General features: G+C 40.0%; 1 long non-coding RNA gene across 1 annotated transcript; it reads left to right on the plus strand.

The window, feature by feature from the left end:
• The first annotated feature begins 8,191 nt into the window (after window positions 1–8,191).
• On the plus strand, window positions 8,192–11,901 carry LOC127535027 (uncharacterized). The gene is made up of 3 exons (XR_007943663.1): window positions 8,192–8,240; window positions 9,625–9,684; window positions 11,786–11,901. It is a non-coding gene; the product is annotated as an uncharacterized LOC127535027 (long non-coding RNA).
• The last annotated feature ends 1,223 nt before the right edge of the window (window positions 11,902–13,124 follow it).

The following is a 13,124-nucleotide window of genomic DNA, read 5'->3' on the forward strand; positions in this document are numbered from 1 at the left end:
CCCGTGTATCCTTGTATTCTTTCTGTTAGCGAGTTATTTAATGGTGGAGTGGCGTTATGGTCTGAGGGGGACGTCTAAACAAGCATGAATCCTGTGTAATTAGCACCATTGCTAAGGAGGTATCAAATTCCACAATTTTGTCCCTCAAACCCTGCCATCTCTCAAACAGCCCCTTCTTGAGTGCAGATCAGCTGATCCCACTCTCCTGGTCCTTCTGTGAATTTAACTTAATATATTCATAGACCAGTGTCCTATTTATTTCCTGTAATAGCCGCATATATTTGACACATTTGGCTGACCATTAAGAGGAGAAGAGGGAATCCAGTGGCTTTTTTTTTTCTTTACTACAGCATCCTTTATGGACTGTGATGTCAGTAGATCACTGTCAAGCATAGATCATTCAAATCAAGGACCACAAGTAAGTATTTTATGCTAATACTATCACTTTGCTCAAATGTGATGGTTAAAGGTGTATTTGCTTCATGGGAATACATTTGTGACAATGTGCTAAGCTTTAAGTGTTGTTTACAGTTAGTAATGCCACACTGTTACCAGCAGCACACAGCATGCACACTGACATGTTCCTCTGGTATTCTCATCTCAGAGTGGCTCCATTCGTGGCTCTTTGAAACATCCGCAGATGCATTCACAGTCTTGAGGACACAAACTGTTTCATTAAGTTGTGTAAAGAAATATGCCGGACACCTTAACTAGCTACTGTGAAGTTGGTAGACAAAGTTGCCTGCTTTAGCTGGTAAATGAGGTAATATAGTGACAACATTCTGTATAATGCTGGTAAAACCTTTGAGCAAAAGAGCAATAAGAAAAACTTAAACATATGTACAACCCTAAATTATTCTCTGTGTTTAAAAACAGATTTTTGTTTATGGCATAAAGCAAGAAAACAATACATACAATCATCATACAATCTGTATGATGTCATGTTTTGTTTTGGGTTTTTTTAATATTTATAAAGCTGAAAAGTACACATGTACTATATAGTCCATCAACATCTACATCAGAATGCTGGTAGCAATGCAGTATGCAGGGCTTTGACTTGTAATCGAGGAGTTTTAAATTGTAGATTTTGATGTTTGCTTGGTCAACTCAGTACATCCCTGACTGGTGCCAACAAATTGTATGACATGCTTCATTCTATAGTAATGTGTCATTTTTAGGTGCCCCCTGGTGGTTAGAGGTTAATAAATCAGCTGTGCAGTGGCTGCAACATCATTGATGCCTGTGCAGTTTGAAGATTTGTTTGTCCTAAAATAGGATTCTGTGGTGTACAGGTGTAGCATTTTGCTAGCTTTGATTCGTCTATCGTGAAATCCCCAAAAAGCAATGAACATTTTGACAAATGCTTTGTCTTCGCATACGGTTCGATGCTCAACCGTGTGAAACAGCAGATTTCCTCATCGTGGTTTGTGTGTCAGTGTAGGAGGTTAGATGAGGTTCCTGCCTGCTTCATGTTCTGTGTTCACTCTAACAATGACTTACAACTCAGAACAGGATGTGTGTGCTAAAGTTCATGAGCAAAAACTGTGTGCATGGTAAGCGAGCAGAGTGTGTGCACACAGGCGCATTGGAAAAGAGAGAGTGGGTTTTGTATAGATATGATCTATGATGATCTATGACGGTGATGGTCTGTGTCTACCTGTCTCTACTTTTCAGCCGGCACTGGAGAATTTGCGGCAGTTGTCTAATTTATAAACAGTCTGTCTTAATATTTTTATTAGCTGTAGTCAAATACTTACATCCATGTTTCTCTTTATTATTTATTCCCTTTGTATAGATAATGTGCAAACAGGAAGAGCAAAAGAGGATTACCGCTTGACTATTTGCGCATCTTTTCATTAATTCAAATGTTTCACTAAATTCTACAATATGGACTCCGTCTCTCAGAACCTACAAGGTAAGACAAACCGATTTCAGCAGTACAGTCAGTCACGGTCTCCTTCATGTTGGTGGCAGTTGGAATGTATTTAAATAGAAAGCTACCAATCCAGTTTTTGTTCGACCTTGCGAGGGGTGCTCACTTAACTTTCTGCACATTTTCAGACTGTAGTTTGTTGTACTGTTATGCTGAAAGGTGTTTCTACCCCCTGTTTCTGTTAGTGAGGGTAGAGCGGGTTTTAGAACTATATTTGTTTGATAGTTTATAGTGTAAAACATGGAGATGTACTGATATGATCCTAAAAGTTACAATGTCCGTACCAAAAATGCAAGTGGGAGAGTTTTTCATCTTAGTATGTAAAAACTTTTGAGACATAATCATTTGAAAGGGGGATAATGGTTAATTTATTGTAGAATAAATCTGTAAATACTGGAACACTAATACTATGTTTAGAAAAAGTTAAATATTTACCTTAAGTTATTCATAGGAAAGTGAAAGTGAAATATATTGTAGGCTCATTTCACGTAGAGTGACATATTTCAAGCCCTTTTGTTTAATTTTGGTGTTTATGGCTCACAGCTGAAAAATCCTCTATTTCAATATATTAGAGCATTTCAGTTTGAGTTTGAGTAAATTACATTTTAAATACTTTGTATCTCTCAGTCTTGTTCAGTGCACAACTGTCATGTTCCTAATATCGAGACGCTCCTAAACCGGAGACGACATCAGAAGGTCCTACCTGGGCTGAGGAGAAAAAGGACAGTTGCTCAGTGCTCTGAAGTCCTCTTTTCAGATGAAATACTTTTTGCATTTCATTTAGAAATCAAGGTCCTTAAATCTGGAGAAACAGTGGAGAGAGAAAGAATCTCGGGTGTCTGAAGCCCAGCGTGAAGTTTCCACAGTCTCTGGTGATGTTGGGTGTCATGTCATCTGCTGATGTTGGTCCAACTCAAGTCCAAAGTCAAAGCACCATCTACCAGCAGATTTTAGAGCCCCTCATGCTTTAATAGGCTGGAGATGCCAGTCACCTGGCCACATTACCAAAACTACTACCTAATGGTTTGCTGGCTGTGTTGTTACTGTGCTTGACTGGCCAACCAGCTCACCTGACCTGAACCCCATCGGACCCCATGTGGTGGTTTGTCAAGAGGAAGATGAGAAACAGTCGACCTAGAAATACAGACGAGTTGAAGGCCTCTATCGCAGCAGCCTGGGCCTCAGTAACACCTCAGCAGAGCCACGGGCTGATATGCATCAATGCAGTAACTGGTGATAAAGGAGCCTTCACCACGTACTGAGTGCAGAAATGAGCATACCGGCACTTTTCAGATGAAGAATTTCTGTATTGTAAATCTTTTTTTGATTGATTTTAGAAAACATTCAATTAATTTGAGACACTGGATGTCTGATTTTTATGAGCTCAAAGCTGCAATCATCAAAATACAGTTTAAAAAAAAGATTTTAAATATTTCACTGAGTATAGAATATATGAAAGTCTTTCTTATTTGAATTATGAAAACAAGCACATTTTTCACAGTGTTCTGGGTTTTTTTGTTGGAGTAATTCATGCTTTATTTAATGTCACTGATTTCCCCTTCACTGAACTGAAGCCTGGCTTCTCAAATACCAGTTAAACTGTCCACAGAGCTGAACCAGGCTCACTTTTCTCCATTACAAAATGTGAGCATTTTTTGGTCAAGGTTAGTCACTCTGCTTTTGGCAAGCGGCCGTGTTTCCACTTAAACAGTCAGAAACTCCAAAGAACAAAGAGAAGGAAACAACTCAGTCTGCGGTTAGCAATTTTCTAAACTGATCAGCATGAGATCAGAAAAGTCAGGCTTTTTTCACATTATTATTATGTTGTAGCTTATTGGTAAAATATCCAGTTAAATCTATAAATAAGGTTGGGAGCAAAGTATTTCAGGAAGTTCAGCTTCACCATACAGAAATCCTTTGTGGATCCAACAATATATATGATTATCTAGTTCACTAACTTTTTCTATTATTGACAAATTGTTGTTACTTTATTGTCGCAAAAACTTTATTAGATTTTTGGCAAGTTATTACATTATTGGCTCTGTTACATTTAAAATGGCCAGATTTATTGCATTATTGGCCATTATTACTTTATTGGTTACTAAAAGGTTGTGTGATTAAATCAGGAAATGGAAAACTAACTGGGGAAGACAAGTTAAATCAACGTATGATGTTAAAGTAAACTGGACAGTCATTATAAACAGAATGGCTCATTGTTAGGAGTTTTCCCTTCATTTGTCAGTGCAGTGACAACATGTCAGGTTGCTCCCATGGACATCTGAAATAAACACACAGAAGCCAAAATGAAACACTGACCATCGTGGTGAGTTCATCAAAGGAAAAGAAACAGCCACATTCTAATTGAACATGCAATGACAACTGTACATCCGTTCAACCTGTCAGTTCAAATCAAAGTACTTGAAGTCAGAGCTCATGTTTATTAGTTCTTAAGCTCACACTGAGTGAGTGATTGTATGTGGCTACCTGTCAGTCACTCCAGACCAGACTGTCAATCAAGCAGCCACACCCCCGAGCATCACAAACTTTGACGCCTTTTGTCAAATTCCTTATAGAATTATTTTCAGATGGACCACCACATCTCTGGTTTTGGCCAAGAAAATAGCAAAAAAGAATCCACATATTCTGTGGAAAAAAATGTCTTTCCGTGACCTCTCATGACTTGGTTTTGAATTGATGTGTGTTGGAGCCAGAGCTTTTGGAGCTTTTCAACATTTCCAGGTTTTCTTGATTTTTCATGACCAGTTACTGTCCATCTGTCTTCTGCAGTCTATGCACATAATTGGTCTATTTCATGCAAAAGAAGAGTCTTGGACACGTTGAACACTCTTTTATGTGAACTAGCACAGATTTTGAAGCAGTAAGCCTGAGTTAATAGAGAAAGCTCATAACCTCCCATTATCTCTGACTGAGCCTTTAAGTTTAGTCAAACTGCCCTCCCCACAGAAAGCCTGGCTGTGTTTATCCTGTTTCATAGCACAGCCCTCTGGTGTGTTTTCTTTCCATTTTCAGCTCCAGTAAAGGTGGGTACCTTCACTGCTTTGTCTTCCAATGGCCAAAACCACAGAAAGAAGATCCAGTATTGGACAACTGTTCAAAAATAAGCTAAATGTTTCAAAAGTAGGATTTTCATTCCACAAAAATAGGTGCTGCCTAGAGCTTATTATTACTTCTGACTAATTTCACAACTGACTGCAGAGCATATTGCATCTTTATTGAGAAGCACAGTCTATATTGGCACGGTGTTGCTGTAGACAACTGGAATGAATTGAATGGAATTGGACCATTTAATTAAGCAGCATATCATGGATGTGCAGCTGTTTAAAATGAGAAGTTCACAAACTCTATGCTCCACACAAATGTGCTTTGTCTCCTTAGTCTCTTCTGATTGAGGCAGTGAAGAGTAGAGGAGAGCTTCAGCCCTAATAAGCATTTACAGAATAAAATGGCTACATGTGACACAGTCCATTCTTATAGAACCATCGCATTAATTGCATGTATCAAACTGCTTGACAATGCTGCCAAATACACATGGGCAACTCACAGAAACATGCCATGTCAATGTCTTGCAAAATTTGATGTACAGACCCTTTAAAAAAAAAAATTACAATATTGAGGGAGCTGGACACATCCCCCTCACTAAGGGAAGCAGACATGCACATTGTACAGACTGATACAAGTTTATTTATTTTGTTTTGTGTTGGGAGGGAAATCTGTTCACCTCTCTCTCTCTCTTTGGATTATTATGCGTTTTCTTTCCTTTGTATCAGACTGTTAATTGCATTCATGTTTTTTTAGTATAAAGGATATTAAATATTGTATTTTTTAATAAAAGTGTGGGCCGGTCACTGGTGTGGGAGATTATAAGAGCCAGGTGGGCAATCAGTGGAGGGTGTGAGGAGGAGGGGGTCAGGTTGAAGCTCTGCGCTGCTGCATGCCATCATCCACTGCACCTGGATGACTCCTATGTCTAACTGGTGAGCTGTATCTTGCACATGGAAACTAAGTTAAAACTGGAGCTCTGGAACAAAACTCCTGTTTGGCAGTTTGTTTTTTTACTGTGTCATCATGTTTTGCCCTTTAATGCTGTTGGGTTCATCCAAATTGTAGATGTTTAACACCTCCAAAACCCTACAATTCCATTCAAAAAGTTTAACTTTCATACATTATAGATTCAGGGCCCACAATTTAAATGATTTCAAGTATTTATTTTTACATAATTTGGGCTTCTAGCTCATAAAACCCATGAAAACAGGAATTCAAAAAATTAGAATACTGTAAAGAAATCACCATCTGCTTCTCAGTTTTACAGAAAGAAGAAAGAAATTAGGATCACATCAATCAAAATATGGTACTTTGAAAGTGATATGTTAATCTTCAATACTTGGTTGGGAATCCCTTTGCCTTAATCACTGCCTCAATGCGCCGTAGCATTGCCTGGGAGTTCTGAAAGCCCAGATTTCCTTGATGCTTGCTGTCAGCTCTCCTTTGTTTTTGGGTCTGGTGCCCCTCATTTCCCTCTTGATAAAACCTCAGATTCTCAGTGGGATTTAGGTCTGGCGAGTTGGCTGGCCAGTCAAACGCTGTGATGGGCATCACACCAGGTTTTGGTGCTTCTGGCAGTATGGGCAGTGGCCAGATCCTGATGGAAGATTAAATCTACATCTCCACATAGATCCTCAGCAAAAGGAATCATGAAGTCCTCAAAAACATTCTGGTAGACTGTTGCAGTGACCTTGGATTTAAGAAAGCAGAGTTTACCAACACCTGCACCAGACGTTGCACCCCAAATCATGACTGACTGGATATTTCACATTTGACTTCAAGCAGCTTGGGTTCTGTTCCCCACCCATCTTCCTTCAATCCCTTGGAACTTGATTCCCAAATGAAAGGCACACTTTATTTCCATTGGAAAAGAGAGCCTTGGACCACCGGCCAACAGTCCAGTCCTCCTTCTTGGCCCAGGCTCAGATGTGGCTTGACCCGAGGAACCCAACAGTTGTAGCCCATCTCCCAGATGGGTCTGACAGTGGTTGTTTTTGAAGCTGACTCCTGCCTCACTCCACTTTTTCTGGATCTCTGCCAAATTCTTGGATCTTCTGTTTGATAATCCACTGAAGCCCACAGTCATCTCTTTTGCTGGTGCATCTTCTCCTGCCACATTTTGCCTTTCCATTGATATGTCTGGACACAGCACTCTGAGCAGCCAGCCTCCTTAGCTATGAACTTGTGGCTTACCCTTCCTGTAGAAAGTATCAATGTCTTCTGGCCAATTGTCAAGTCTGCAGTCTTCCTCATATTGAACCAAACAGACAATTGAACCAAACTGAAGCAATTTAATGACACCTGAGGAAACCTGTGCAGGTGCTCTGAGTTTAGGAGATGATTGGTGTGTTACTCAGTTTAAAACATTCATACCTTGCAAAATTTGGGCTGATTTCTTCAGTATTCTAATTTTTTTGAAATCCTGTTTTCATGGGCTTTATGAGCAAGAAGCCCAAATTATGTAAAAATAAACAAATACTTGACATTGTTTGAATTGTGGGCCCTGAATCTATAAAAGTTCAAATTTTTGAATGGAATTACAGAAATAAACTTTTCCATCGTATTCCATTTTTTTTTGGAAAGGGTCTGTATATGGAAAATTCCAGTTGGTCATTACAATTAGTCTTGGTGCAGGATCAAGCTACAACTGAGATCCTGCCATTTGCAAAGCTGGTCTTTCACCCTAAATCCAAATGCTAGCGTTCCCGTTTTGATTTAAGACAGAATGATTAAAATGCTAGTCACACATCGATGTATCATCTTCCACCAATGTCCCAGTGTTTCTACCAGGCAGGTTTCTAGGGTACCTCATTTGACCATACTCCAACAAACCTAAACCTTAATCCTTGTTAAGGTGGTACACAATCACACTTGAATCCCACTAACCAAACTGTGAAGATTCTGAAATGACTGTAGTATGAAAAACAGTGATTGTTTGTGTCTGTAAAACAGATCAGATCTCAGAGCTGCTCAAACCACACAGAGTTTGTCTGGTGACACCGGTTATTCTGAACCAATCCAGTCAACCATGTGGAAGATCAGCAAACAGGTTTGTGGTGAGTAGACCTTCCCCTTGGTGTAATAAAGATTGTGCTTACTTTGTGCAGTCGAACAACAACCATGCTGTTCCTGTGGGGGTGGCTATGGCTCTGCCAGTTTCATGCCTTGCATCTCTTATGTCTGTCTGTCTTAGGTGCTGAGCCTATGGAGAGGTTACCTGGTTCTAAACAAGCAACCTGTCAGGGTAACTCACCACTAAAATGTTAAAAATTGTATTTTAAACCAAACCACCTTAACATCCATCAGCATGCTGTATATGTTTGAAATATATACACCACCATTCAAAAGTTTGGGGTCACTTAGAAATATCCTAATTTTTAAAAGAATTCCCCCCCCCCCAGTGACAATAACATTAAGTTAATCAGAAATCCAGTCTAGATATAATTATTCTAGCTGGAAATGGCTGATTTTTAATGGAATATCTACACACAGGTAGAGAAAAATATACAGCAACCATCACTCTGTTAAGATTGTGGGAGTGGAGAACCCAAGCACAGGCAAAAGGCGGTAATGGAAAAAGGGATTTATTTAACGAGAACTCCAAAAACACAACTACAGCAACTAGAACTGGGGGAGCAGGGCAAAAACCAAATTAACTAATGCTGTGGCACTACATGGCTCCATACAACAAAGCAGAGGGGAAGTACTCACACTACAGAGGAACTCAAAGGAGGGAGCAAAAAAAAAAACAAACTGAAGTAATCCAAGCGACCGGGTCCAAAAGGGAGGTGTAATCCGCAAAGGTCCAGAAACAAAAGTAGTCCATAGATGGAGAACAGAGGCTGTGGCAACATGGTGAAGGCAAACAATGCTCCAACAAAGACTGAGGGAAGCAGAGGGTTTATATTGCTAAGGGAACAGGTGAGAGAATTTGACTAATTACTGCAGCTGGTGCCAATTGAGGGCAATCAGCAGGCAGAGCTAGAGGGCGAGTGACCGGGAGAGAGAGACAAGAGGGGAGGCTGGCAGACAGAGGGAGACAGAGACACACAAACCAAAACACACACAAAGGACAATAATGGGGAAGAGAAGGAAAAGGGGAGACAAAGGGCAGGAGCAGGAGCATAACCAAAACACACTCCTGTGTTCTAATGCTACATTGTGTTAGCTAACGGTGTTGAAAGACTAATTGATGATTGGAAAACCCTTGTGTAATTATGTTAGCACATGAAAGTGTGAGTTTCCATGTGAAACATGAAATTGTCTGGGTGACCCCAAACTTTTGAACGGTAGTTTAGGTTTCGTTTTACTTTTTTGGGCTGATTAACTGCCCAGTTTTCCAGACTGAGGGGGATACTGTTTCTGGAAAGAGATGCTGTTGAATGTGAAAATGAATTTTTCAGTGCTAAGGAGTACAGGCGAAACTCCATTCACCTTTGTTGTATTTAGGTGAGACTGAAATTTCAGAGATAGAATTCCCAAAACTTGGACAAATGAAGTAAAAGTGCTGGGACAGAAATGCCATGATTACAAAACCACATATTACTGTGAGCCTAAGAGGAACTGGGAACTTGGGATTTGTGTATATGCATGACTACTCAGATACAAATGTGTTTCCATGCGTACAGGTGGAGACCACATTCAGCTACCTAGAGATTTGCTCCATCAATATTCACAGTCTCATGCAGGTATGCCATTATTTTTACTCTGTCATGTTCCATAATGCTTTTATACTCATCAAACATATTTTCTGAATCATATGTATTTTGCATATCATGATAATACAAAGCAAAACATATAGAATAATCTGTAATATGTAACACTCGATTACAAAAATGAAAAAAAAAGTTCGTTGAACCTCCATAACTGACTAAGCAGGTATGAAAAGTTGTACAAAAACAAAAAACTGTGCTCTAAGTTGTTAACCCTGGCCCTGTTATAGACTAGTGATCTGTCCAGGGTGTCCCCTGTCTCTACCCTAGGTCAGCTAGGGTAGAAAAAATCTACTTGGATTAACAACATGCATCCATTATCTATACACGTAGATATTTTTTTTAAATGTTCTTAAAATCGACAGTTAACTGTTACCTCAGTCATTGTACTTAATGAATTTATAAAGTATACTTGTTGAAAGAGATTCCTGAAAGTAGATCCTTAAGCAGTTACTATAAATAAATACTGTATGTACTTACACTTCAACTTTTTGCAGAGTCCAGCTTGAGAAGTTGGCTGAGAACACAAATAGAATATTGTAGATTCTGAATCAATGGCATGATAAGTTATAACAGTAGCAATTTAAGGCTTTTGTGTTCAACAGTTTCTGATATGGTGTTGCTTAAACAGAATCAAATGTCAATGTACAATTTTTCCATTTCTAAAAAGTATTTGATATACACTGATGAGGCAAAACATTATGACCACTGAAAGGTGAAGTGAATTACACTGATTATCTCTTCATCATGGCACTTGTTAGTGGGTTGGATATGTTAGGCAGCAAGTGAACATTTTGTCCTTGATACTGCTGTGTTGGAAGCAGGAAAAATGGACAAGCGTAAGGATTTGAGCAAGTTTGACAATGGGCATATTGTGATGTCTAGAGTCTGGGTCAGACCATGTCCAAAACTGCAGCTTTTGTTGGGTGTTCCTGGTCTGCAGTAGTCAGTATCTATCAAAAGTGGTCCAAGGAAGGAACAGTGGTGAACCAGCGACAGGGTCATGGGGGGCCAAGACTCACTGATGCATGTGGGGCGTGAACGCTGGCCTGTGTGGTCCGATGCAACAGACGAGCTAGTGTTGGTCAAATTGCTGAAGAAGTTACTGCTGATTCTGATAGAAAGGTGTCGGAATACACAATGCATCACAGTTTGTTGTGTATGGAAATGCATAGCTGCAGATCAGTCAGGGTGACCATGCTGGGTACGCCGGACAAGTGTGCAGTGCTTACCTGGGGAACACATATTACCAGGATGCACTATGGGAAGAAGGCAAGCCAGTGGAGGCAGTGTGATGCTTTGGGCAATGTTCTGCAGGGAAACCCTGAGTCCTGCCATCCATGTGGATGTTACTTTCACATGTCCCACTTACTAAAGCATTGTTGCAGACCATGTACACCCTTTCATGGACGCGGTATTCTTCGATGGCTGTAGCCTCTTTCAGCAGGACAATGCACCATGCCAAAAAGCAAAAATAGTCCAGATGTGGTTTGAGGAGCACAGCAATAAGTTTGAAGTGTTGACTTGCTCTCCAAATTCTTCAGATCTGAATCCAATTAAGCATCTGTGAAATGTGCTGGACAAACAAGTCAGTCAGTCCACCTTACAAATTCCAGGACTTAAAGGATCTGCTGCTACATGTCAGTGCCAGATATCACAGCTCGCCTTCAGAGGTGTAGTGGAGTTCATGCCTCAATGGGTCACGGTTGTTTTGGCAGCAAAAGGGGGACTAACACAATATTAGGCAGGTCGTCATCAAGTTATGCCTGATCAGTGCATCAAGCTACAATTTCACAAATGTATTTATTAATATGTATATTTCAAGTTGTAATAGTTCAAGCAAACCAGAGGGGGTTTAGCAGAAAGCCCCAGATGATTTGTGATGGAATGACTGTAAAGAACTTCGAGCTGTTTTAAACAGTGTAAAAAGCTATTTTAAGACAACAGTGTCAGGATACACAGTAAAAAATTAACGTGAGATAAACTATTTCAAGTTCTGTTATACTGAAGCTAAAGCAGGCTATGGTTCATATGGCCGTGCAAGGAGTCATACGTGCATGATTTGCATTTGTTGCAGATTGTGTTGGAGACAGACAGGCAGACCCTGTCTTTCAGTGTCTTACATGCTGATGATCTTGAGGCCATGATTCGTCACATGACTGCCTCACTGAAGAGGATCTTCCCCGATTCATCTCCAAGGTGGGTCTCACTCCAGAACCTGCTACGTGTCTGAATGTACACTGATCAGATAAGCTACCGACTCATATTCGTCAAGCAAATTCAAATTTTTTTACACATGATTTTCATGTTGTATACATGCAGAAAAATATGTCATTGACTATCAGGTTAAAATAACTTTGCACTCGGTATACAGATGGGCAGCAAATAAAAGCAAACCCAGACATTAACAAGGTGTTGCTCTACTGTGAGACTCCAGAAAAGCTTCAGGGCTTCTTATCTAGTCCTTTCCAGACACAGGACGTGTAACGCTGATGCTACATCAGTCTCTTGAAGTAACATTATTGTGTCATTCAGACATGGACCACTTTCATGCTAACATTCTTCATAGCTTCATTCATACATACCTGTGACTGCAGTCTTGTCTGCCTCTCCCAAAAATTGAGTTCCTATTCAACTAAACATGCATTCTCAGTTTCATAAAACCAGCCAAGTAGTTTTGGTACCTCGACCTAATTAAACAGAACTAGGACTACCACAGAGAATACATCGTCCCAACAATTCAGAAGAGAGGTGGGAGTATGATGATATAGAACTACAGGCGCAAATGTTGTTTAGAACACCAGGACTGCCCATGATTTACTAAAATACCGACTGACAAGATGACTCCCGGTCAAAGATTAAAAAATAAATAAATTTTTTTAAGGAGATAGGTAGAGCAACACAACCCGTCCAGCAAGGAGCAGTTCTGAAGAATGACGGAACATCAAGTATTGAAAACATTTGAACCTCTGTTAGCCTGCAGTTTTACATGCAATAAGTCGAAACTGTTAGTTTTTCATGAGCAAAACCCTGCTGTTTAACTTACCAGTAATGCAATGACTGAAAGGTCGTACAGCACTGAATCATTTTGAAGTGATTTTGCACAGGGTTGTATTCACTTCTGTCTTCTGTCTTCAATCTTCAGAAAGCTGTTAAAGACAATTCCCCTTGATCTCCAGGAGAGACTCCTCACACTGACTGATGGGATAGAACAGCAGCTGGAGTGTCAGCCTGCCTGTTGCGGTATGTAGAGTAGAATAATACTTTAGTGATTCTTTAGAGGAAACTACTTCTAACAGCAGCATGTTAACACACAGACAACCCACAAACCCAGCAGAAATAGCAGCACTAATAGTCATCAGTATGACCATATACACACGTGGACAAAATTGTTGGTACCCCTCAGTTAAAGAAGG

The sequence above is a fragment of the Acanthochromis polyacanthus genome, chromosome 8 (assembly GCF_021347895.1).
Source record: "Acanthochromis polyacanthus isolate Apoly-LR-REF ecotype Palm Island chromosome 8, KAUST_Apoly_ChrSc, whole genome shotgun sequence".
Taxonomy (NCBI): Eukaryota; Metazoa; Chordata; class Actinopteri; family Pomacentridae; genus Acanthochromis; species Acanthochromis polyacanthus.